We start from the raw sequence: 27,466 nt of genomic DNA on the forward strand, positions 1-27,466 counted from the left end.
TGAGTGTATCAACAAGGATCTGTGCCTTCTTAGCTTTGTGACCTTGGCAAGACACTTCACCTCTCTGTGTCTCTGTTCTCTCTCAGAAAGTGGGGATAGTAACATGAGTGCCTATTCTCCTAGGGGCAAGGGAGAATTCAGCAGGCTCACAAGTACTTGGCATCTAGTGAGTACTTAGTAAAAGTTAAATAACATTAACTATAAACAAATCACTTCATTCAAACACAACAACTTTGAGGGAGAATAAGCAGATGGGCCATATTCACAGTTATTAAGTGTCAGAGTTGATATTTGGACTGAGGCTGTTTCTAGCATCACTGCTCCTAGCCAGTGTGCTATACTGTGTTGAATGGGATTAATAAGCCAAGTATTTATGGGCAGTGGTTTTTTCCATGTGTAGCATAAGCTTTTTGGCTTCGTTCACATACCCCTGGACCTTCTTTCTTTCTGGACAATGGATCTTACACTGCCTCCAGACTTCCCCTTCCCATAGGAGACTGAGGCAGTGGGGTGGCCCCTTCTCCCCACAGCTCCCTGTGACAGCCTTCTGTCATCTCAGTCAATGGTGACTTCATTTTTCTAGTTGTGTCAGCAAAGAAGCTGGAAGTCATCCTAGTCTCCTCTTTATCTGACACATTCACTCCGCAAATCACATTGGCTCAACCTTCACAATCACCATCAAGAATCTAGCCAGGTGATCCCCCCTCCGCTGCCACACCCATCAAGTTCACCACCATCGCTCACCTGGTTGACCACAAGAGCATGCTCAAGGACTTTGCTTCTGCCGACAGGCTACTGTCTTCCCATCAGTCACACTGAATGCTACAAAGTCAGTGGGCTATCGTCACTTCTTGGCTCCAAACCATCCAAGCCTCCCCATTTTTTCTCCAAAAGAAACCCACAGCTCTTCCCATGATCTACTAGACCCAAAATGACCCAAAAACACTGTCCCCCAACACACATACACATACTCACTCACTCAGACACATTCCTAAAGCCCTAGTTCCTACTGTAGTGGGAAGGGGGATCCCTTCCAGACCCCAAGAGTGGACTCTTGTCTAACACTCAGAAACAAATTGTCTGAGGAGACACATGTGCTGACAAAGAAAGAGAAATTACTGGGAAGGGGAGCCCAGGTGGAGAGCAGCAGGATAAGGGAAACCAGGAGGACTGCTCTGTCACATGGCTCAAAGTCTCGGATTTTATGGTGATGGGGTCAGTTTCTGGCTGTCTCTGGACAATCATTCTGACTCAGGTTCCTTCCTGGTGGTGCGCATATTGCTCAGTCAAGATGGATGCCAACAAAGAGGCTTCTGGGAGGTGGTAGGACACATGGTGTCTCCTTTTGACCTTTCCTGAACTCTTCGGTTGGTGGTGGCTTATTAGTTCTGTGTTCCTTACCAGGACCTCCTGTTGTAAAATAACTCACACAAATGGTTACTATGGTACCTGGGCAGGCTGGACAATTTCAGTCCATGTTTCCCATAACACTACTGCTGTCACCCTTACTCACTCCAGCCACCACAGGCTCCTTGGCTTCACTTTGCCCTGGCCTCAGAGCTTCTGCAATTACTGTTCCCTCTGCCTGGATAACTCTGCCCCATCCACAGTCATAGCTGAAAGTACTTCTTCCTCTCACTTCCTTAGAACACTTCTCAAATATCACCCTGTAATATATCAACTTTCCTACACCACCCAACCAGCACTCCTTATCCGCCTTTCCCCATCACCATCAGAGCCACTTTACATTTATTTGTTGATTGATCTCTGTATCCCTCCACTAGAAGGTATGCTCATGAGGGCAGCCTTCAGCCTGTCTGCACCTTTCTGCCTGCCCGTCCACCACCTGGAACAATGTCTGACACACAGTAGGCACTCAATAAATACTTGAGTGGATGTTTGGCCGTTTGGGCATAAGAAAGGTGTACCAGTGCATGTTTGTTACCATAAGGTGGACGTGTGCCAACCTCAGCTTCTTTTTCTTATGGGATGTCCTTGTCTTTACACTTGAGAATTCTGGATGCCCTGAGAGTAATAAAAATCAATTCAAAGAGTGCTACAGATACTATATGTTGCTAATGAAATCAAAGGTTATAGCATTAAAGTACAGATTAACTTTGAATAAGAAAGAAAAAATGCTTCATGGACTGCATTCCTAACTATGGAAATGAATCACAGGAATGTATTCCATTGAGAAAGCCATTGGGGAATTCTGAATAGAGAAAGAAAACCTCATTCACAGTTCTAAATAAATAGCCATAAAATCGACCTACATCCTGCCCTTCATAGCACAACAGCAACATCTTTTTCCATGAGAGATCTCCCACCAGTGGACATATATGTGGGTTTTCCCCCAACTTCAAATTTTCAGATGAATACTGTCTAAATTTAGAGAACCATTGAAGGTAAATACAAATCAGGGAAGTGCTTCCTCCATTTGTTTTCAAATGTGATGGTAAACTCCTAGCTTATCTTGAACGCAGTATGACAGGTGGATCTGGACCAGGGTGGCAGCATTGTGCCAGGAAGAGCACAGGTTTTGGCATTAGAGAGGTGTGTTCCAAATTCCCATATACAAACTCTAAACTGGCTTCATCTTCAAGAGGGTCTGATGCATCACTGGTCCATGACAGATGGGGGATACTTTCATTTCCTCCCTTTTCCCTCAGCATAAATACTCATGACATAGCTTGTATCCACTTTTTAATTTAAGATTTAAAGACCTCTTGAGTGCTAAATCACTTCAGTCATGTCTGACTCTTTGCGACCCCATAGACCATAGCCCACTAGGCTCCTCTGTCCATGGGATTCTCCCCCAGGCAAGAATGCTGGAGTAGATTGCCATGCCCTCCTCCAGGGGATCTTCCTGACCCCGGGATCGAACCTGTGTCTCTTATGTATTCTGAATTGGCCACTAGTGCCACCTGGGGAAGGATGTAAGACCTCTTAGTGTGTGGTCTATCAGCTGGTTTTAAATTCCTTTAATCAGGTTAGATTAATTTGCCAAGTTGAAGAGAAGTGTCACCAGTTGGTTGATTTCTAAAAGATGCCCATAACAAAATGATCTTTTCCCCTCACAGAGACAGTTTAGGAGAAACATCAGTAAGTCTTTTTGATACAACATAGATAATACGACAAACAGGAGTATAGCTATCTTGTTCATTGTATGATATTATTTAAGTCACTCCCATTAAAATGATTTCAAATAACAACACTATAACTACAAAATAGGCAATAAAGGAGAAATATAATGAAGCCCCATTTGAAGGCAGTTTCTTGAACATTTAGAGCTCTTTAATAAATATGGAGAAAGCTAAGGCACCGACAGTCAATTTTTTTTTCTTGCTACAACTCAATGTTTATCTTGCATCAGGAGACGAGTACAGGGAAGGCTATCTCAGTATGTGTGACTTTTCACAAGTAGTTTCCAGCAGAGGAAAACCTCATGATAAGCTGTCTAGTTATAAAGAAATAAGGGCAAATATTATTTCCTTGGCTATTAAAATAGAGTAAAAAGATACCCCCATCTGTGTCTAGCAAAGGAAAGAGATATGTAAACCATGATTCTTAAGTAGTTTTCATCTTTACCATCATCTTAAAGCCATCTTAAAGCCAGTATTGATATTATATGTGAAGTGGGAGAGGACTTTCATCAATCAGAAAACAATACAGCAATTTTAGCCATCTTTCTGTGCGTCTGAGAAGTGCCAATCTAAAGGATAATGCATTGTCTTTGTACAAGCAAGGAGCACAAATCCTACTCAAAGCTTCTTTTGATTAAAATTTCTATTCGCCTTCTCTCCATGTGATTATCGATGAACCAGCTTTATTTGTCTGCTTCTAACATATGCAAACTGAGCTGTGATTCACAAACTTAATTTTTTTTAAATCTCTAAGGTTAATTTAAAAATCAGCCTCTGGCATTAAGATGTTAAAGGTTTGAGAGACTAATCCTTTTCATATATGAGACAAGTAAGAAATCATTTTCATGTATAAGAAAAGTAGCAGATAAAAGAATAAGGAATAAAATGGTAATAATAGGAAGAACTGTAACCAGATATTCCTAGCCATACTTAAGCCCACAAAAAAAAGGATTTAAATCAAGAGTGATGCCAATTAGGAGTTAGAAAAAAATAGGGGTTTTAATTAGCCTAATGAATTATTTAGGCATCTGAGTTGTAGAATCTTCATTCCTGGAGCTCAAGAGGAATGTTAGTTGAAAACAGTTTGGATTAGGGCTAATATATATGATTCTTGCTACACATGGCAAATCAGTCATAAACTCTGAGCACATTAAATCTGTGGTGGGAGAAAGAGGAAATGGCAATCAGATCGTATGCACATCATATGATGACATTGCACTTGGGGTTCATGCATCAAACCTGGACTTTAAAATTATTATTATTATTACTATTATTAGCAGCAATTCTGAGAACATTTTTTATTGACTAATTGATCCTATCCTCTGTGCTAGTTGTTAGAAGGGATATACAACAGTCCCTTGGCTAGGCTATAGTACAGTTATTCAGTGAAACGGATCTAGGTGTTGCTATGAAGGTATTTTGTAGACTTGGGTAACATGTATAATTGGTTGACTTTAAGTAAAGGAGATTATCTTTGATAGTGTTGCTGGGCTTCATCCAATCAGTTGAAGGCCATAAGAGCAAAACTGAGTTTTCCCCGAGGAAGAAGAAATTTTGCCTGAAAACTGTAAATTGATCTCCTGTCCATGTGCCCTATGAATGTCAGACTTACCAGTACTCACAATCATGTAAGGCTAGTCCTTGTAATACATTTTAATATATATGTTAAATATCCCATTGGTTCTGATTCGCTGGAGAACTCACTGATTAAGGCCTCAATGACCTCAGTAACTAGAAAAGGGGTTAATAAGACAAGTCAAAAATATGCTATTACAAATCATTTTTCTCTTACAAATTTAAATGTAAGATTATAGTTTAAAAAAAGTAGATGATTGAGAAATTGAATAATTACTCTTGAGAAGATATTATGATGTTGACATGAGGCAGAAAGTTCAGTTGGGAGTGTAGAGAATTTTTGACAGTGGGAGGATTAAACAAAAACCATTGCTAAATTCATACATAAATCTTTATCAGATCACTAAGAGGAAGATAATGAAGGATCAGTCATATTTAATTAACAGAAACTAAACAGTGTCAAAATAGTTCACCTCTAAAAGCATAGAATTATTAAATGGTAAGTTATACTTGAAATTTTAAGATAACATGGATTGCTTTAACTCGTTAATTTTCAAGTGATGAAATATCAGGTGGGAATGCAAACTAGTACAGCCACTATGGAGAACAGTGTGGAGATTCCTCAAAAAACTGGAGATAGAACTGCCATATGACCCAGCAATTCCACTCCTGGGCATACACACCGAGGAAACCAGATCTGAAAGAGACACGTGTACCCCAATGTTCATCGCAGCACTGTTTATAATAGCCAGGACATGGAAGCAACCTAGATGCCCATCAGCAGGCGAATGGATAAGAAAGCTGTGGTACATATACACAATGGAATATTACTTGGCCATTAAAAAGAATACATTTGAATCAGTTCTAATGAGATGGATGAAACTGGAGCCCATTATACAGAGTGAAGTAAGCCAGAAAGATAAAGACCAATACAGTATACTAACACATATATATGGAATTTATAAAGATGGTAACGATAACCCTATGTGCAGGATAGAAAAAGAGACACAGATGTATAGAACAGACTTTGGGACTCTGTGGGAGAAGGCGAAGGTGGGATGATCTGAAAGAATAGCATTGAAAGATGTATATTATCAAGTGTGAAACAGATCACCAGCCCAGGTTGGATGCATGAGACAAGTGCTCAGGGCTGGTGTACTGAGAAGACCCAGAGGGATGGGGTGGGGAAGGAGGTGGGAGGGGGGATCAGGATGGGGAACACATGTAAATCCATGGCTGATTCATGTCAGTGTATGGCAAAAACCACTACAATATTGTAAAGTAATTAGCCTCCAACTAATAAAAATAAATGAAAAAAAAAGAAAAGAAATATCAAAAGCTCAATTTATTTAAAACCTTGACTGGTGACTAGTCACCCCTGTTCTGTCTGAAAGTCTGCCCCTTTAAGATACATTCTCCTAAAAATTTCCTCGTGGTGTCTTATTCTGTTCAGTATCCACAGATTTCTCCCTTTCTTTTCAGCCTGTCATCCAAATTCATGCTGTAAGCAATAGTTGCAAAAAACTTTCCCATATATGTTTTCATTTGCCTTAGTCCATTTGAACTGCTGTAAGAAAGTACCATAGAGTTGGTGGTTTGTAAACAACAGAAATATATTTCTCACAGTTCTAGAGGCGACGAGTTCCAAGTTCAACATTCTGACAGATTCTGGTGTCAAAGAAGCCTACTTCCTGCTCCAGATGGCCGTCTTCTGTGTCCTCACATGGTGGAAGGGGCAGGAGAGCTCTCTGGGATCTTTTTAATAAGGGCACAAATCCCATGCGTGAGGACTCCTCTAAGGTTAGGATTTCAACGTGTGAATTTGTAGAGGGACACGAATATTCAGTCCATAATTTGCCCAACTGTCCTGAAAAACCCTGGACTCAAAGATGTGATTTGGTTTACCTGACACCTATCAGCCAGTTCTGTGGCCACATGCTTTGTCGCTCAGTCATGTCCAACTCTTTGCAACCCCATGGACTGTAGCCCACCAGGCTCCTCTGCCCATGGGATTCTCCAGGCACAAATACTGGAATGGGTTGCCATTTCCTTCTCCGGGGGATCTTCCCAACCCAGGAATTGAACCCAAGTCTCCTGCTTTGCAAGCAGATTATTTACCATCTGAGCCACCAGGGAGGTCAACTCCAAGAATGGATTCCAAATCGTATTTGTAACCCATGCTTGTGGTATGTCACGTTGCTCTCGTTAATCAAGTGACAGAAACTAACTTAATGAGTACTTGTACTCAGTGAGTAGCAACTTGTTTCTTTTTTATGACATCCTAGAAGAACTATAGGTGGGGTTTTCTTTTCTTTTTTTTTAATTTATTTTTCTAAGTAGGGACTTGTGTCACTGTCCATGTAAATCACCTTCACTAATCACCCCAACTTTTCCATGGCCGCCATAAGTATACAACTGGATTTCTGGAACTTCTGAGGGAGAATAAAGTTTTTCCATAGGCCCTCAAGACTGTGCCCTTGCACCAGGTGGCTGAATTAGGCAACTTCAGCTTGGTTTTCATTGACTTTTGATGTGTCCTGATACACATTTCAATAAACTAGAGGAAGTTACTAATAGTCAACCATTTTTTACATACACATATTCCCATATCCTTTGACCTAACAGAACACTGAAAGAGGTGGCACCATTACTGCTAATTGTCCTCTCGGGTGTCACCCCAATATCCATCCATGTCTAGTAGGGCCTGTCCAGGATCACTGGCCCAGGAATCCATGTTACGTTTGCTGTAGAGGTCTGTTTATATGACCAAACGTGCACTAAACTACACAGGATTACCACCTTGGCTGCTGTCTTAAGAAAGATCTGCTAAGACTACCTCATCCCTTCAGCTGATGTTTGCAAATGCTGTTAATCACAGACCCAGAACAGAACATCCGAACCTTTAGTGAAGCACGTTTCTTTCTTTGCTTCAATTTACTTGCTTATGCTGTTTCCAATAAGTGGATCTAAAGCTCACTTAATGGACAACCCCTAAAGTGCCGTTTATTGGATTTGAAATGTTGAAGAAGTCTGTTTATTGGTAAATGAAAAAGTAGACTTCATTTATTTACATGATTCCCTTTTCCAAAGAGTTCTAGGGATGATTTCTGGAGATAGCATATTTTATAACACAAAGCAGAGTAGGGACTTCCCTGGTGGTCCAGTGGTTAAGACTCTGCACTTCTAATGCCGGGGGTGCAGGCTCGATCCCTGGTTGGGGAACTAAGATCTCTCATGCTGTGCCATGTGGGCAAAACATAAAAAAGAAATTTTTTTTTAAATCTTTTTTAAAAAAGCAGAGTAATTCTCCCTTCAAACACTTAAGTTTAATTGCTGTAGCAATTGGTCATGATCAGACCTTTGGTTAAAAACTGCCTCAACGATCCTGGCTGTTCTTATATTTTGGTGCAGATGAAATGGTGCATATTTGTAAAGTGCCTGGCAAAATGCTTGGCTCATAGTAGATACTCACAAGAAGTGTTTGTTAATAACACCCCTGTAGGCATTCCTGTCCTTCTGCATAATGAGAAGATGGGAGAGAGAACTAGCAACCCATCATGGTATCTCTTACTGGTGGAAGTGCCCTTTTTTTGGTTTTTGTTTTTAATTGCTTTACAGTGTCGTCCTGGTTTCTGCCATACATCACCATGAATCAGCCATAGGTATACATATGTCCCATCCCTCTTGAACCTCCTTCCCCTCTCTCATCCCATCCGACCCCACTAGCTTGTCACAGAGCACTGGGTTGAGCTTCCTGTGTTACACAGCAACTTCTCATGAGCTGTCTGTTTCACATATGTTCATGTATCTATTTCAATGCTATTCTTGCAATTCCTTCCCCCCTCACCCCCTGCCGCTGTGTCCGTTAAGTCGGTTCTCTGAGTCTGAGTCTCTGTTGGAACTGCCTTTTCATATACCTCCCAGAGATTATCATACACATTTCTCCCAGAGACCTTGTCATCTAGAGCTGATGTTTTTTATGTAGATGCAGAAGTGTGTGATGGCTTCATATAACAATATAGAAAATAGGCTGTCTCACAAATATGTCCATGAAGCTAAGCTTCTGTTTTAGGAGGCTCATCTCTTCTCTTGCACTCTGACTTTGGTTGGACATGGGAGTATTAGAATAAAGATGGCATTATGGGGACTTCCCGTGGTCCAGTGGTTAGGACTCAGTGCTTTCACTGCCATGGCTGCAAGTTCAATCCTTGGAGAGGGAACAAGGTCCTGCAAGCCACCTGGTATGACCAAAAAATAAATTAAAAAGATGGTATTATGCTTATTGTTTTTGTAAGTGCAGGACAGATTTTGAATTACAGTAAAAGAAAAGTAACTGTAATAGTTTAATTTGCCAAGAGATTCTTTTCCCTTTAGTAATGTGGCAGGGCTGCAGTCCCATTGATGTCCATAGCTCAGGAAAGCATTTCATTCCCTTTCCACACACATTGGTTGACTTCCTCCTGTGCTGTTGGTGCGTGGGTACAGTGAAAGTGTCTGGGGTTACAAAGATGAATAGGACATCATTCTTGCTCTTGAGAGTTTTCTAGTTTGGTAGAAGAGACAGACAGATGAAGATATGATTACAGTGCCACATGGAAGTGAAACAGCAGAGATGTAGCATGGTTTGCTCAAGCTGGTGCTTACCGTCTCCTGGCTCAGTGTATCGCCTCCAACCTCTGTGTTTAGGGTCCTTACTTTGAAAAAGGAGGGAACATTTACACTACAAAAATTGGCAAAGGATTCAGACAAGGTGGAAAATGGTGCTGTCCCACAGAGTAAAAATACAACATAATTATAAATTCTAATTTGTGAACATATAGGCTATCTCCTTTCAAAGCTAAATTTTAGATCAGACATATGTGCACCATGACTTACTTTAGGATTTTAAAGAAAAAAAAAATCTGGGTGTAAGCCTGTTCCCTGGTGGCTCAGATGGTAAAGAATATGCCTGCAAGGCAGGAGACGTGGGTTCGATCCCTGGGTCGGGAAGATCCCTAGAGAAGGAAATGGCAACCCACTCCAATATTCTTGCCTGGAGTATCCCATGGACAGAGGAGCCTGGTTGGCTACAGTCCATGGGGTCGCAAAGAGCACACAACTCAGCGAGTAAACAACAACAATGACGACAAATCTTGGCTGCTTTTTTTTTTTTTAAGAGCTGCTTGTTAAACATTTACCAGCACACCACTGAGTGTCTATAAACTACAGAGTGAAGAGAAGGGATTACTTTGTGTTGGGACATTTGGGGAAGCCACAAAATAGTGGTGACATTCTGACCTTGTAGGATGCAGTAGGAATGGGCCAAAGGAGAGGAAAGATGGATGAAACTTTGACAGGGCACAGAGCCTGTGAGAGGAAATCCCAGCTCATATTTTCCTCAGAGGTGATGACAGCAGAAGGCAAATGCAGTCGTGAGAAGCTTCTGTTGAAGGTGATAAATAGATACGCCTTGGGACTTCACTCTGGTGATATTTAACAGCAGCGGCCCTGGGTACTTTCCTGTGTCCTGGGGCTCAGGGTACACCTAGGGCAGGAACAGGTACAGTAGTTTTTTGAAGTGAATCAGAGTCCTCTGCACTGGGATAAAATGCAGATTCCCAGGCTCCTCCTCAAACCTATTGATTAGATTCCCTTGGACTCACAGTCCCAGGGACTGGCATTTTTCACAATGTCCCCAGAAGTTTCCTTGGACAGTTAAGTTGGAGAACCAGTATTTTTGTTTTGTTTTGTTTTGTTTTTGAAAACGAGTATTTCAAAGCCAGTCCATCCGTGATTCTCCACTGGGCATGATTTCTCCCTTGGTGTTGCCTGGAGACATTGCTGATTGTCATGACTGTGGAAGGGTTCCTTGTATCTGGTAGTCTGAGGCCAGAGACACTGCTTGACATCCCCCAGGGCACAGCACAGTGCCCCCCAAAGGAGAATGATCTGACCCCAAATGTCAATAGGGTTGAGGCTCAGAAACCCTGGTCTAAGTCATAATCAAGGGCTCTGTAGTAAATACATGAAGAGGACTGAAGTCTAGTTGTGTCACTGGGTGGTTCCTTACCTTGCTAAGATGGGGGGCTGGAATGGGGTTATGGACCTCCATGTCCAGATATGGGGCCACCACGTTTTCTTGGAACTGGACAGAGCTGACAACTACTGAATCCATACAGATGATACACTGGAAGCTGCTCATTCATTGATTTGCTAAGGTTTTTTTTTTTTTCTTCCCTCTGATACCAATTTTTTTTCTTTATTGAATTATTCTCACAAAATTTTTGCCACTTCTTTGGGAAAAAGCTTTGCTCAGCGTGTGCTGTTTTTTTTTTTGGCCATCCAAAAGACAGAGTGACCTTGAGACCATATTGCTTAAGAAGTGAAACGCGTTCCTGTTTACAGAAAATACAGAAAGCAAACTTTGGACATTCTTTTTCAAAGAATTTAAGTTTAAATTACAAACTTAAAACTTCAGGGTTTAAGTGTGTAAGAAGCCAGCTCTCTTATTGAGATTCTGTCCAGCTTGTCTCTTTGAATAAGTTCACCAGATCAACCTTGTAGGTAAGGTGAACTTGAGGGAAAGGTAGACACACGTCTTTAAATTTTTTTTTCTTCTTAACCAAACCTCAGTGCCTATTTTTCTAATAACAGTTTTATTTAAAATTGTGCCTTGGGCCCTTATTGGGTAAAGATTCTCGTTCATTTGCCGTGTTTCAGCAGACTTGCATACTCGTTCCCATTAAGACCCGTCTCTTAGACAGATGCACAGTTCATCTATATGGAAGCGAGGTGGATGACATCCTCCCCCCAACCCCGAGTGCTGATTTCGGTTCAGGTGTTCTGAGTAACAATTAGGTTCCCTCCCCAGTGTTCGGTGCGAGATACCCTTTTCGAAATCCGCCTGGGTCCTGCGTGTGGCACTTTTCTGCTTGCAGTCGTTTTGTCCCTCTCAAATGCTTGCGTGCTTTTAGGGAGCTCTTAAAAGGCCAGGCCTTAAGCTAGTTAAGCTTTGAGGCGAGCCGGAGCTGTGAGATAAGAATAGAACGCATCTTTTACTCCGGGAGCTGGGGAGGCTGTTTCCAGCTGCTTCCAGTCATTGAAATCCTGAAAGCTCTCTAATCCTCGCGGAGGCAGCCCCTCCGGCTCCCAGGGCCCACCCCCTTCTCCTGATTGGCGAAGCTCCTCCGGGGCCCCCGCCAGCCACCTACGACGTCTCTGAGACCCGATTTGAAATAAGAGCCAGGCGGTCCCCGCTTCCCTGCACCCGACTTTTCATAGGCTGGGAAGCGAAGCTTGAGAAACTTGACGTTGTCTTGGGCAGAGTGCGTGTAGCAACAGATCAAAGAAAAAAGGGGAAGAAAACGTGTTCTCAGCTGCCTGGGGAACTCGCTGAGTTGCTTTTGTCTTGCGGGCTTCTGCTGGCTTTGGTGTTTCCCCTCGGAAGACCGCGGCGTGGGCTTCCAGGCGGCTCGCTCCCTGCTGGATGGGTGATGGAACTCTAAACATGAGGCAGGTGAGCTCAGGGGGCTGCAGGGGCGGGTGGAGAGGGAGGGCGCAACGTGGGACCCCTGGGATGTGACTCCGGAGGGCTGGCCGGATGAGCAGATGCCTGGCCGAATGGATCCATTTGGCGGAAGAACGGGACTGCCTTTTCCTAAAGTAACCCATGAAGCAGATCTCCTGCGGTTCCCCCCACTTCTGCCTTTAATGGGGATTGGCGACGTCAGGCAGTCATTGTAAAAGGCTTAAACGCGGTTCGTAGAACATGTAGATCACTTCCAGTTTGCGGTGGCTGGAAGGTATTGTTCGGGATCTATCTGAAGCTCTGAGCCTCTTTTCTGTGCTTTGGGTGAGAATAAAGACAACGGAATATCCTGAAAAAGAATTGAAGCGGGCCTCTTATCTCGTTTTGGCTCCCCATCCTGAGCGCTTACTGTGTTTATGGCTGAGAAGGTGGCACCAGCCCGAAATGAGCACAGACAGTCCTTCCAGGAAAATTGTGTTTTTCTGTTCTAGCAGTTGTGAAACTATTATTGCTTCTGGACAGGAGAGGACAGCCCTGAGAGTAGTGAGCTGAGAAAGGGCTTGGAGATTACTTCCATGAGTCTTTGAAAAGAATTCTAAACCAGCAGCTTCTTCCGTGGCTGCGGGGCATGATGATAAAATTTCTTATCAGCCTAAGTCGAGGTTTATAGCTCTGCTTGTAAGAAAAGCAAAAAGTGAATGTACAAAGCCAAGAAAAGGGTGTGATTTATAACTCAACCAAAGTTATAAAAGAGTCTTATGTCAGTATTTCAATATCAAGATCTGTACTCATTTAAGGGGCAGAGAAACTGGAAAAACATGCTAGTAGGCTGGCAAGGGCAGAGAACTCCAAGAGGGGTGATATTGACTTTGCCAGCTCTAAGTAAACGTGGGTGGGAAAAGTTAGCATCCATGTTACCACCAGGAAAACTCTGCACTTTTTTCTTCTAAGTGGGTTGGGCACTCACCACCCTGCACGCTTTGGGGTAAGTTGAGTTGCATAAGGAGCAAACTTTCTGTTTCGGGGCTGGAGTGAGGGGGTTAGAACTTTCCCTTTCCTGTAGTCTGGGACAGTGAAGCAGAGGGTCAGGTTTTGAAAAGACCCTCTGCCTTCTTGCCTCTTTGCCTGCTCACTAAGCAAGTGTGCTTGCTTGGCAAGTGGCAGTGAGTGCAGAAAAGCAGGCTTACACTAGCAAGCACTTGTGTGTTTCCAGTGAATTGCTCTTCCTCTTGCTGGAGACTGGGGCCGTTGATCAGTTTCAAGTTCTGCAAACTCACGGCTTGACCCCCCTTCTGTTTCTGTTGAGCAGTCCCGATGGGATGAGGGAAAGAAGCAAGAAGCGTAAATGGAAAGGATTTAAGCAAAGGAAAAAGGAACGCAAAACATTTTTGACAAAGGTCCTGGGCTGGAACAAAGAAGTCATTTGATCCGTTGCAGAGCCACCTGTCCTCTTGGTATCTGAGCTTACTTTTCAGAATCCCTGTTCCCACACAATTCCTCTGGAATGGAGGCACTCCCTGTGGATGCCAGAGGCATGCTGTCCGAAGCTTGGCACAGGTTTTCCCATGCCTTGCTCCTTGTGGCATTCGCATAAATTGGACTTCAGCCCAGTTGTGAAGTTTTAAGGGTACACATGGAGTAACTCAGTCATTTAATGAATGGGCAGCTTTTCATCCCATAACTGTATGTCCAGTAATTTTTTGGCCTGTTTGGTACTTGAAAAGAGGGTGGACTAGGGGTGGGATGACAGACAGGGAGAGAAGTGGGGGATGGAGTCAGGGCTCTTCGGAAGAATCTAGGCAGTTCCAGCGACTTGGAAATGTGACACGTTGTTCTGCAACAGGAATGTGGAGGGGAGTGAGATGGTGGAGTTACTGGCTTGGATTAAGCCCAACTTGATTTGAGTTTCTCTTCAGGGGAAACTTGTGTCCAGGTGGGGTGACTCGCACCCACCCGTGAATTTGTCATCTCAGCCCAACAGCTCCAGTTGGGCTTGCAGGGTTAACTATCAAAGAGATCCATGTGTCACCAGCTCAGCAATGAAATCCAATCTCTTCCCCCAAGGAGTGATCCATCCCTAGGGCTGCACAGACTCTGAACAATAGCGTGGCAGCCAAGAGACCCCCGCCCCTGACTAGCCACAGCGGGTAGCCAGAAATGGCCAGCAGAATTAGAAAGCTGCCTGACTGGCCATGAGATTCAGAGGGCTTTTGCCTTCTGCCAGGTGGGAGGAAAAAGAACCGGTGCAGAGGGATAGTGTTCTTTGAGGATTCCTAAGGTCACGCTGAGTTGGGCCAAAAGGAAAGGGTGAACCTGATTTGCCTCTATCAGGAAGTCATTTTTAAAGCATGTGCCAACCTTTCTCTGCCCACTGATCATAAATGGGAAACTTCTGAAACTTCCTTGAGCAGGAATTTGCTGTGTTCCCAGGCAAAAAGAAAGGCACGGCCACCTGTTCAAGCAGCCCAGCCAAAAACAACAGGTTTGCCTGTGGCATTCCCACAACTGCAGATGCCCTCCTCAAATGGCACACCACCCATTGTCCCTGCAGATGAGAAGACCAAATAATTGTCTCTCAAGCTAGGGGGAAAAATCAGGTTCTTCAGACAACATTGCCTACCAGATGTATTTTGGGTTTTTAATACGTGATGGTTTTAGGAAACACTCCAAGGAAAGTGGGTGCTCACTCTATTTCTCATGGACTGAAATCATTGCAGTTGCCTGTAGCATGAAGGGAAAGAATGAGGTATTAACCAGCGCTTTAAGCAGCTGCTAAATTCTTGCATGGCTGGGATAGTGCTATTACAAGGAAGTTGTGACTCAGTTTGATCAGTTTTGCATTCTTCAGATTCGAATTAAAATGCCCAAGGACATCTGGTTTAATAATGAATGTCTTTGTATTAGTCTTTCCTTTGAGGATTAGAGAGTCCTTTATAAACACGATCTATTTATTCTCTGCCATATCCCCAGGAGAGAATGAGATGGCAATTTGATCCTCATTGAAAAAAATGGTGAGGTGAAGGCAGAGAAAGGTGAAGTAGAGAGATACAGGGCAAAGTAGGTACAAGCCTGAAATGAATGCTACCCAGCTGGAAAGACAGACAGCTTGCACAGGCTCAGCTCAGAATGGCCAGTGAGTGGAGGGATTAAAGGCAACTCTCTTACAGCTTCCCTTTTCTTATTCTATAACCAGCATATATTGTCCCAAGTGTGTTTCATGGTTTCCTTCATTTGAAAGTCAAGTCGATAAAAGTGTAAAAGGCATTTCTGTTCTCATTTGTCCCAACATTGAGATCAGGCAGTTTTTATGACATCACCTAGACAGATACTGAAACTAACCAGAATTTAAAGTCTGTATCTGAGACATGGTCCTTTCACCAGATACGGTAGGGTTTTTAAGTTATTGCACATGATTTGGAGGTCCAGTATCTTCAACACACCTTAGAATCTTCATTTATTCCCTACTATCTCTCCTTGGCAGGGAATTTTATAATTGTGGCTTGTTGTCAGATTAAAGATCTTTATTGGTTGTGTTGAAATAGTTTTTTCTAGTTGGCTTTTCCTTGCCATTCGTTAGGACCTGTGCTTGTAGTTAGCTTGACTAGGGACCGCATAGGCTGTGAGCAAATCCTTTAATTGGTACTTGCATGTTATCCTCAGACATTCCAGCAAGTTTTAAGGCTAAGTGTGTATGTGGATGTCTCCTGGCTTTGATCCCTTGTGTGGTAAATAGACATCCAAGGTAGCCATGGCAACCTGGGCTGTGCATTGGTGAAAGAGGGGGATTTGGTCACTGGACAAAGAGTAATTTGTTTGATTAGAAAAAGGTGGGACCGATCAGGGCATTTTTTTTTTTAACCTTCGTGATTTAGGGATCACAGTTCATCCAAACCATTTAGATTTTTCTCAATAGGCAAAAAGAATGACTGGCTAACTGCAACCAGTGTATGTTGCCGATGTAATTTAAATACTTTTTTAATCAAGTGGTTGCTATTTTCAAAAAGCTACTAATAAAATGAAAGGGAAGTCCAAAGTATTAATATCAGTTTTCCTGTTTTACATAGTATGAATTTTCAGAGCTTGGTGGAATTTTAAAAAGAAATACCCAAAGCTGTTTGGGCGGTGTGCATTTCAGTTATCCACCTGCAGATGTCAGGCTTGAAGTGTCTATGGTGGAAGGCCAAGTGCTGGACGCCGCTACTGGGAACTGGGATCAGTCAGAGAGAATTGCTCAGCTTTTTTGGAACAGTTAGTTAGTGATTCTTTAATCTTATGACCAAAGCCATAGATGAAACTGAGTTCATTCAAGGAAGAGAATATCAAATACACCGTGATTAAAGAAAGGGCTCCAAAAGCCAGGTCAAATAGGAAGCTAATCTCCATTAAGATACGGGACAGTTTATCAACACGATGCTTTTTGGCTCATTATCAACTCCTTTTATTTCACATGAAACCCATCTCCGAGGTTTTGTTGTAGAAGATTGTTTGCCTCGTTTTATGAAGCGGCATAGAAATTTCTTTAAATGGAAGGACAAAACATTAGGGACTCTTCTGGATCCACATGAACTTTTTTCCCTCCAGGGAAAGATATTTCATTGACATGAGCAGGAAAGTTAATGCCTACAGAAGATCATGTGATGTTAAAGAGGTCAGAAAATTTGAGGCACTGGAAAAAAATAATGCTAAGGGAGGACCTGACTGTAAAACAAAGAAAAACCACAAAACTTTAATAACTTATGTGCTTTGTGCTATAAAAGAGAAGTTCTCGGGAAAAAGAGCAACAAAAACAACAAAAAGGAAGAGGTGCTGGTCATTAGCAGTAGATTTTCATATATAGTCAAATATTTATGATTTTGTTGTTTAATTGCTAAGTTGTGTTTGACTCTTTTGCAACCCCATGGACTGTAGCCCACCAGACTCCTCTGTCCATGAGATTTCCCAGACAAGAATCCTGGAGTGGGTTGCCATTTCCTTCTCCACTATCTATGACAAAATAGTACAAAAAGGAGAAACAATATACAGATTCTCCTTCATTTCTTATATTATTCAAGGACATTTACTGAGTACTTACAGAATTAGTATATTCATTTAGTTCATTCAGTAAAACTACCCTAAATGATTCCCTGGAGACTCAGCGGTAAAGAATCCACCTGCCAATGCAGGAGACTTGGGTCCCATCCCTGGGTCGGAAAGATCCCCTGGAGGAGGGCATGGCCAACCACTCCAGTATTCTTGCCCAGAAAATCCAATGGACGCAGGAGCCCAGTGGGCTATAGTCCATGGGGTCAAGAAACAGTCAAACACAACTTAGTGACTAACAACAACGACAACAACAATAAATGATTATTATATGCCAGGCCACTTTTGGGTTGCAAACATGATTTTGATACAGTCCCTGCACTCAAAGAGCTTTTAATTTTATGTCTACTTTATTATACCAATAGCACAGTGTAAGTTATGCATGGGTAAAATGCCTGCTCATTAATAACTATATTTATATGATTAAGAATCCACTTAATAAATTGATGGTGGCCAAAACTTTACTGAACTGAGAAAGCTTGAGAAAGGATTTGTAATTGTGAGATTTAATTTTTACCCATGTATCCATTTGTGGGAATGTATGAATTCCTAGTTTAAATAAATGTATGCTAATTAGCAAACAGTCATTTAATTCATTTTTCTCAATAGGGAAAAATAACTCATAGGTGGTGGTCCTCCAAATCTAGGAAGGCGAGATATTCTCAGAGTTCGTTGTTTGAAATCCAGAACACTTTCCAGTGAGAAATCGTGCCTAATTGGGACTAAAACACTATTTTAAGAAATAACCAGTCTGACTAATGACAGATGGAGTTCTGCATTTTGCGGGCACACCTCCACGTTGCATAGGATGGAACATAGAGAAGGGGTTGTATACTTTCGCTAATAGGCCAATCTTAAAATACCTGAGGTAGGAAAAGTTTGCACTAGTTTTCACCTTTTTCCATGTTTCTGGTATCCTCTGGGTTGCACTGGGATATCTCTCCCAGACATATCCTAATACCCAATCAACCGAGCTTCCATCATTGCTTCATCTTCCCTCCCTCCCCTCCCTCCCCTCCAAACCACATTCTTGTTTCCTCTAGACAATGGTCTTGACCAGATGTTGGGAGAAAAGCGATGTGAATGTGCTAAAACTCATGACTCTTTGCCTTTTAACCCCCAGGATGAATCTTTTTTTTTTTTTCTGGATGAATCTTTAATTGGGGACATAGCAGGTGCTAGAGCCTGGAGCTGCAGAAATCACAAATGCCCTTTCAGGGACAATGTTTGTGGGCAGGGTCATACCTTGGGCGGACAGGACTTGCTGGTGTGTGTGCCCAGGGGTCAGACCTCTTCACTAGTTCTTTTCCCAGCATCCTGCCTGAGTTTCTGGACTCCCTGGGGTCTTTGTGAGTGACACCTAGGGGGCCAAGTAAGGGGAGTGATGTCATTTCTGGGTTTGTTGTTTGTAAGTACAGCTTTGTACGCTGAGCACTGTCTACTTGGATCAGAGTAAATGGAAAGGATATAGCTGCAACTTCCTCTTATCCACACAAGTGTTGGAAATGGTATATTTATTTCCAGTTATTCCTTTGTCTGCCTATCTTGGGACTGAGTTAGTCAAGAGCATGAGTTAAAATACCTCTTAACACATTATTGACCAGGAGATTTTTTGCAGGAGCTAATGCCTGCGGCTGGTGATTTGTTTAGTAAGTGAATGTTGAAACATCTCAAGTCAATAATGTTTGGGTAACAATAGATGTATTCATACATCTCTGGTCAGTAAGTTGTTCATTACCTTGAAAGCTCAAGTCCAAGCACAGTGCCTGACACACAATAAGAATCCATAAATATTTTTTGCCATTTGCAGCAACATGGATGAACCTAGGGATTGTCCTATTAAGTGAAGTCAGCCAGACAGAGAAAGAAACATCATGATATTGCTTACATTGTGGAATCTTAAAATTATATACAAAGCTAAAATAGGCCCACAGACATAGAAAGCAAAATTACAGTTAGTTACAAAAGAGAAAAGGAGGGGATGAATTAGGAGTTTGGAATGAATATATACACACGACTATATATAAAATAGATAATCAGCAAGGCCCTACTGTATAACACAGGGAACTATACTCAATATTTTGAGATAACCTATAAGGGAAAAGAATCTGAAAAAAATAGTTGTTTAGTCACTGAGGCATGTCTGACTCTTTGCGACCTCATAGACTGCAGCACACCAGGCTTCCCTGTCTTTCACCGTCTCCTGGAGTTTGCTCAAACTCAGGTCCATTGAGTCGGTGATGCCACCCAACCATCTCCTCTTCTGTCGTCCCCTTCTCCTCCTGCCTTCAGTCCTTCCCAGCATCAGAATCTTTTCCAGTGAGTCAGCTCTTTGCATCAGGTAGGCAAAGTAGTGGAGCTTCAGTTTCAGCTGAGTCCCTTCAATGAACATTCAGGGTTGATTTCCTTTAGGATTGACTGGTTTGATCTCCTTGAAGTCCAAGGGATATTCAAGAATCTTCTCCAGCACCACAATTCGAAAGTATCAATTTTCTGGAACTCAGCCTTCTATGGGCCAACTCTTACATCCATACATGACTACTGGGAAAACCATAGCTTGAACTATATGGACCTTTGTTGGCAAAATGATGTCTCTGCTTTTTAATACGCTTTCTAGGTTCATTATAGCTTTTCTTCCTGGGAGCAAGTGTCTTTTAATTTCATAGCTGCAGTCACCATCTGCAGTGATTTTGGAGCTCAAGAAAATAAAATTTGTCACTGTTTCCACTGTTTCCCCATCTATTTGCCATGAAGTGATGGGACCAGATGCCATGATCTTAGTTTTTTAAATGTTAAGTGTTAAACCAGCTTTTTTACTGTCCTCTCTCACTTGCATCAAGAAGCTCTTTAGTTCCTCTTTGCTTTCTGCTATTAGAGTGGTGTCATCTGCATATCTGAGGTTATTGATATTTCTCCCAGCAACCTTGATTCTAGCTTGTGCTTTATCCAGCCTGGCATTTCACATGATATACTCTGCATATAAGTTAAATAAGCAGGGTGACAGTATACAGCCTTGACATACTCCTTTCCCAGTTTTGTTCCAGTCCCAGTCCGTTGTTCCACATCCTGTTCTAACTGTTGCTTCTTGACCTGCATACAGATTTCTCAGGAGGCCAGTAAGGTGGTCTGGTATTCCCATCTCTTGAAGAACTTTCCACAATTTGTGATCTACACAGTCAAAGGCTTTAGTCAGTGCAGCAGATGTAGATGTTTTTCTGGAATTCCCTTGCTTTTTCTATGATCCAACGGATGTTAGCAATTTGATTTCTGGTTCCTCTGCCTTTTCTAAATCCAGCTTGTACATCTGGAAGTTCTTGGTTCATGCACCACTGAAGCCTAGCTTGAAGGATTTTGAGCATTACCTCAAAAAAAAATAGTGATACGTGTGTGTGTGTGTATGATTCATTTGGCTGTACGGCTGATACTAAGACAACATTGTAAATCAACTATACTTCAATAAAAAATAAAACTTTAAAAATAATCAATATTTTTCAGGTGCATCCTGGATGAATTTTGACAGGAAAGAAAGTGAAAAATGCTCTTTAAGATCAACAGAGTATGAGAAAGAAAGGGCATTAGAAAGGTTGGGGGAACAGCATGAACTGAATAGACTGCCATCAGAGAAAAATGAAAATAGTTTGCCATTGCTTAACCATCTAGTCCTCTCGGTTGTGTTCTGGGTGAGGCCACAACTCAGAGTGTGGCAGGTAGCTTGTCTTATGTACTCCATGATGGGGCTACAGAAGTGATTAAGAAAGGGGACACGTCCTCCAACAGCTCAAAGCCTAAAAACAAAGACGGAATCTGCTGCTTGCTCTCATTGAGCCAAGCCTGCTGAAATTTTAGCGTTTGGTCCATGTGCAGTGGGTTTATTTTGCTAGGTGAGTGGCATGTCCAAGGTCACTCAGCAACTGAGAGCCTATTTCTGGAAGGACTCTGAAGCCTTCCACTTTATCCCATGCATATGGCGGCCACATTTTCTGCAGTGAAACTCAAGTCATATGCTGGACACAGCATTTTCACTGTTTCTGGTGTGACAGACTATCTGAGAGTTATGGTTAAAATGATGAAATAGAAATTTCTGAGAGGTTGAGTGGTTTATGGAGACAACAGGACTAATACATTTTCAAAGGGTCCATATGGTAGACTGTGTTATCTGTTATCTATCCAGTTTTGAGGTGTGCCTTCAGTTGTATGTATTTTGAAGTGATCTTCCCTAAACAATTAGGAGGAAAGGAGCTGTTTGACAAATGGAATTCGTTGAGTACCCTGCTGAGTTCCCAGTAGTTAGATGAATGGCCAGAAAAGGCGAAATGTAAATGAAAGACATCACCCAATATTAGAAGTCTACACAGGATCAAGTCTCCTATAGGAGCTGTGTTAGGAATTCAGACAAAAAGTGCTGATTAAAAGTTTAGCATTTGTGGGGTAAAGTGTTAGCACAGAGGAATGCATTACGTTCTATGAGGGAGCAAAGTTTACATTTAGAACGGATGTCTCCTAGATTCCCCATCTTATTCTCTATTGACTGTACCACATGCCTTCTAATTTGGATGCTTTGGGATCATGTGCTAATTTAATGAGCTAGTAAGTTCCAACAAATTGGCTAATAGGTTGATGGTTTATAATGAGTCAAGAATCAGCAAAGATTATATCACTTTTAGGAGAAAATACTATCCAAAAAATCCAGGTAGTCTTGTTCTGTGTTTTTCTTTTTTTGACCATGCTACAGGGCATGCAGGGTCTTTGTTCCTAGACCAGGGATAGAACCTGTGTCCCCTACACTGGAAGTGCAGAGTCTTAACCCCTGGACCACCAGAGTCCCCCAGTAGTCTTATATTTAGTTTTGTGCTATTTTGTCTATATAATCTTGGCTCTGATTTTCGATACGCATGAAAATGTCAGAGAGGAACAACTGGGTGGATTATGTTTCCAAAGAAGGTTTAAGGAGTGAGATGAGTCCTTGTTCTTTTTTTTTTCTTCTTCTTTTTTTTTAACAAATGAGTCAGCTGAGCTTTGTGGAAATAGTTTAGGAAAGTGAAATGGGAACAATTAGAAGGGAGAAGAAAGTGTGCGTTGTTTCAATCAACCTGTGGGGAAAGTGGAATAGAAAAATTGTCTATTCAGTAAGTGACTCGGTTTTTTCATTGGTCAGTGTTTCAAGCAGATTTCTAAAGAAATAGTGATGAGGCAGCCCTTTGCGTATGGCTGTGAGCTAAAGAAGGAAACCAAGTTATAATAATTGATGGAGAGGAGTATGACTTTCTGAGTAGAGAAAAACATGATAGTAGACTATTCAATAATGAATATTTATTGCTTAATGCTTCTTAGCCTGGAGGAGACACTTTCTGAATATTTTGAACAGTTCCCCTTTCTAACATTTCAGCTGTCAGAATTGAATAGTTCACATGTAAACTACATTGTTTTGGTTTAACTAACAAAGAGTGATAAGACGTGAATAGTTTGTGACAGCCCGAACATTGATAACAGAAGACATTAATGCCTGCAGACACAGCCTACATGGTAAGATTCTGGGAGCAAAAATGCTTATTATGTTAGGCCAACGTGCTTTGACCTAGTTTTGCTTTTCTGCTTGGAAATTATGTCAGGATTCGTTACATCATCCCTGTGGATGAGCAATTGCACGTTCTTGTTTATTTCAGCATCATTTTATTCGCTTGTGTATTTAGTTCTGACCTCCAAGAAGCCAAACTAATCCTCATTGACTTGCCTTTTCCTTTTGAAATGAGTCTCCTGCACGCTTAAGAGAGAGGATTTTATGTATTAACAAAACAATCTAGGATGCAGTCTTCAAAGACATGAATTTCTCCTTGATCGGAGCCACAACTGCCCTCTTGAAGGCTCTAAGAGGCCAAGTAGGGTTCCTTTCTTTGTCTTATGGGGATGGTTCAGATTACTGTGCCAGAGTTGAATAACAAAAAAATTAAATAAGACAGGGAGGTTGATGGGGTACTTCTCAGCCCATCATCTTTAAGTTTGTCCATTGCATATTTCTGCTTTCTTCATCCAGTCAAAACTGGCCTGACATATTTTTCCTATTTAACATTTTTATTGAATAATTTTCGAAATGAATTATTTCCTCAGTTGATTTCAAACACATTTCCCCCTTGCCATTTAATACTTTGTATCACGAGGGGAAAGAACCGTTTAATTCTTTCATACATTTATGAATTCAAATCTTCAAAGAGTGTGAGTTCTTCCACTGATCCATTGACATCGAATTTACAAGTATAATTTGCTACCAAAAGACCTTGAACGGTTTTTGGTGCGCACGTTTTGGCATTCCTTATTAACAAATGTAATCAGGCAAAAGCCCGCAAGAATATGTATCCGTGGTTCCTCTTGAAAAATCGACCATTTGCTCTTGTTTTCTAATGAAATCCCTTTGTTGTTAGCTCCTTTGCAAATCCGGTATCTGAAAGCAGAAAACCTAAGAAGGGAGCGTCCCCTTCAAAGCATTCCCAAACCCACTGAATTTTAACCAGGTAAATTGCTGATTAGCTATGGATCATTTAAAGAAACAGTATGAAAGTAATTGGGACAGGCACAAGCCCTAACTGTGATCCCAGGGCGCTTTAGAAGTTGATTGAAACAGTCAACGCAGAGGATTCTTTTCCTCAACTGGTCCTTAAGCTAATTTGAATACAAGCATCTTGAAGAAAAACTTCTTCAGAAGATTTCTGGAACCCCTAATTGGTATACAAACACTGTCACTTATAAGCTACCTAAAATGTGAAGTAGACTCTGCAGCTTCTATGGTGATACTCATTTCTAGGTGTGGATGGCATACTCCCAGCATTTTTTTGTTATTATCACAGGCAGATACAAATATTTCCCTCATCTTACAGAAACAGTGCCTTCTGTATAGCCTATGTACACCCTATTTTTTTCTGCTTTGTAATTTATCCTGGAGATGTTTTCATAACAGTGGACAAAGAGCTTCAACAACCACATAGCATTCTGCAGTGACAGCATACCATAATTTATTTCATTCTTCCCTACTGGTCACATTGGTTGTGTCCAATCTTTTTTTTTTTAATTTATTTTTGATCGGAGTATAATTCCCAAGTGGCACTAGCGGTAAAGAACCCGTCTGCCAATGCAGGAGATGCAAGAGACGTGGGTTCGATCCCTGAGGTGGGAAGATCCCTGGAGGAGGAAATGGAGGCAACCTGCTCCAGTATTCTTGCCTGGGAAATTACATGGACCGAGGAACCTGGTGGGTTACAGTCCACAGGGTCGCAAAGAGTCAGGCATGACTCAGCTCACACACACACACACACACACACACACACAATTGTTCTACAGTGTTGTGTTGGTTTCCGCTGTAGAACAGTGTGAATCAGCCATAAGAATGCATATAACCCCTCCCTCTTGAGCCTCCTTCCTACCCACCCCACCCACCCCGCCATCCTACCCCTCTAGGTTGTGGCAGAGCAGCAAACTGACTTTCCTGTGTTAACAGCAACTTCCCACTAGCTATCTATTTCACACATGGTAGTATATTTATGTCGGTGCTACTGTCTTAGTTGGTCCCACCTTCTCCTTCCATGCTGTGTCTACAGGTCCGTTCTCTACATCTGTGTCTCTATTCCTGCCCTGCAGATGGGTTCATCAGTACCATTTTGTAGATTCCAGCCTTTTGCCAGTCTTTGTATGTCCGGTCTTTTGCCGTAAAAACAGAAAAACCTCGAGCATTGGTCTGTTTGTGTGGGACAGATGTACCTGTATTGTAAATCCCTAGAAATGGAATTTCTGGGTCAAAGGCTACATTGCAGTTTCTAATTTTGATCAGTCAGTGAAGTTGCCTACTTGGGGTATGCGAGTGCTTCCTCAGGGCCTCCTCAGGACAGTGCATCGTCCACCTTGGGCATCTTTGTCTATTTGCTACCAGAAAAGAGGTCATGCTGTGTACATTTCTCTTCTGAGTGATGTTGAGCATCTTGGCATATACTTCAGCACTATTTGCATTTCTTGTGCAATGTCTGTTCACGTCTTCCACTTCAGATTGCTTTTGATGTTCATTTTTCAGGCTACATACCTTTATCATCATTCACCAAGGAGATCTAGCTTGTTGACTTTCCCCAAGTATGTTCGAAATAAACCAAAAGGGGATCCTGTAGTCATGTAGCTAATTCTGATGATTTTCTATGAATGGAAGTGGGGCTGGTTCACAGCAAACATTCATGCGAGAGTCTGGATTTCTAGGCCAGTTGGTCACTTCCTCTTCCACTCTGTAGCCAGCGACTGTCAAGAGGCTGAACTTTGTAAAGCAGAGATAACCTCCAACATGTGGAAAGCTTGCTACTGAGGGTCTGCTTTGGGGAGGATGCGTCTGTCGTTAGTACTCAGTTTGTTGGAATTGTGACCATTTTCCAAGGAAATGAGAGCTTCCACTTGCAATACTTAAGATCCTGGAAAGTCTTTAAGGAAATAGTCTCCACTTTTCCTGTCAGATTGCTAAATGTCAAGATGCGTCACTGATAAGAATGATTTTAATATTTCTGCACAGTGTCGTTCTGTATCACCCGTTTTGAAGACTGGGGCTTTGTGATTTAGACCAATGAGAGAATTTTTGTGCTGGTCTGAGGTTTCAGTGTATGTTTTTTCATTTAGTACGGAAGATTATTTAGTGCTTAGAAATATGGAGAAAAAGTCTTTATCACTTTATGGAAATGGTCCTATTATTCAATCATGTGTGATTGTAGTTACTGCCCTGTAAAATAGAATTAAAATACAAGCAATAATCATAATACCTATAAGTTTGTTGTAAAGATTGAGTTACTATTCATTTACCACTTAGAATAGCACCTGATACAGAGTCAGTAAGTACTATATGTGTGTGTGTAGTTTTGAAAAAAATATTTATTATTTATTTATATGGCTATGCTGGGTCTTCATTGTGGCATGCGGGATCTTTAGTTGCAGACGCAAACACTTAGTTGTGGCTTGTGGGATCTAGTTCCATGACCAGGGATCAAACCTGGGCCCTCTGCATCAGGAGTGTGGTATCTTAGTCACTGGACTACCAGGGAAGTCCCAAGTGTGTGTTAACTAAAGTTAAAGAATGTTGGTTGTCAAGAATTGTGGAGTCTGAGACTTTATCGCACTTGCCCACCAGCAACTTAGCCTGCCACTGTTTCTTGGTTGTTGGCAGAAAACATGAGACTCCTGGATCAGAGACAGAGGACTTACTACTCACAGCACAGCAAGTGGCATGAGCATCGTGTTCACGTCCTTTCTCCTTGCCCCCCAAGTTTCCCAGAAAAGGACAGAGGACCCCAGATGGATGTCCTGTGCACAGAAGAATTGCCTCCCAGATGGGGCTACTGAGCTGAGGATCTCTGGATTTCTTGTGATTGATAGGAAGCACATGCCTGCCCATTGCTCTGGGAGCAGACATGATCTCTATGTCCCAGGGTCATTAGATAAAAGATGTTGAAAAGATCATCTGGAACAAAAGCCAGCAGCAGCGCCTTTGCTCCTAAGATGTGCAAAACTCAAGGGAGCCCTGGAAATTTTTTTCCCAATGATAGTCCAATGAAGTATCTGGATCTTTGCTTCTCAGAGCCCTAAGAGTTCTGCAGAACTACCTAGAGCTGGAAGAGGGAAGAGGTACAAGAGCAAGAACCATCCTCTAGTTTCCTGCTTTTCCAGTAAGAAGATCTTGGATGTGTTCTGCTTTTCTCCTCTCCCAGAATCTTGGGCTTCCGGTTAAGACTTCCTTGGAACAAAGGGATCTTTATTTAGGGAGAAAAAAAAAGAAAAAGAAAATGCCAGGTCCAGTACAGTGGTGTTTGACATTTTGACAGCGATAAAGTCGTTGAGAGAATCACTCCAGGCAGCAGATTGGGAAGCACAGTATCAGAGATCCTTTGGGGAGGCCCCTGATGAACCACTTCCTAGCTCTGTGACCTTGGGCTGATGGCTTAAGCCTCCCAAGTTTCCTTACATATAAAATGGCAATGCTATTACCATCTCCTGGGGTTTATGTAATAACTAAATGAAAAATGATATATAAAAAATGAAGTATAAAGCACTTACAGTCTCTATTTGTTGTATATTGGGCATTTAAGAAACATTTGGTTACTTTCTCTTTTGGTGGAAACAAACTGAGGGTTTCAGAGAAGTATTAGTTTTA

General features: G+C 42.0%; 1 protein-coding gene across 6 annotated transcripts in view; it reads left to right on the forward strand.

Annotated features, from left to right (window-relative positions):
• MID1 (midline 1) overlaps window positions 1-27,466 on the forward strand; it is a 395,471-nt gene that overhangs the window by 198,003 nt on the left and 170,002 nt on the right. Inside the window, exon 1 of one of the 6 annotated variants that reach the window (XM_043895867.1) lies at window positions 11,546-12,213. The exons of the other annotated variants lie outside the window; for them this stretch is intronic. The gene's annotated coding sequence lies outside the window, so the exon portion shown is untranslated. Of the gene's footprint in view, window positions 1-11,545; window positions 12,214-27,466 lie in introns of those variants that run through there. 6 annotated transcript variants of the gene reach the window in all.

Source organism: Cervus elaphus, chromosome X, assembly GCF_910594005.1.
Source record: "Cervus elaphus chromosome X, mCerEla1.1, whole genome shotgun sequence".
In the NCBI taxonomy this organism is placed as follows: domain Eukaryota; kingdom Metazoa; phylum Chordata; class Mammalia; order Artiodactyla; family Cervidae; genus Cervus; species Cervus elaphus.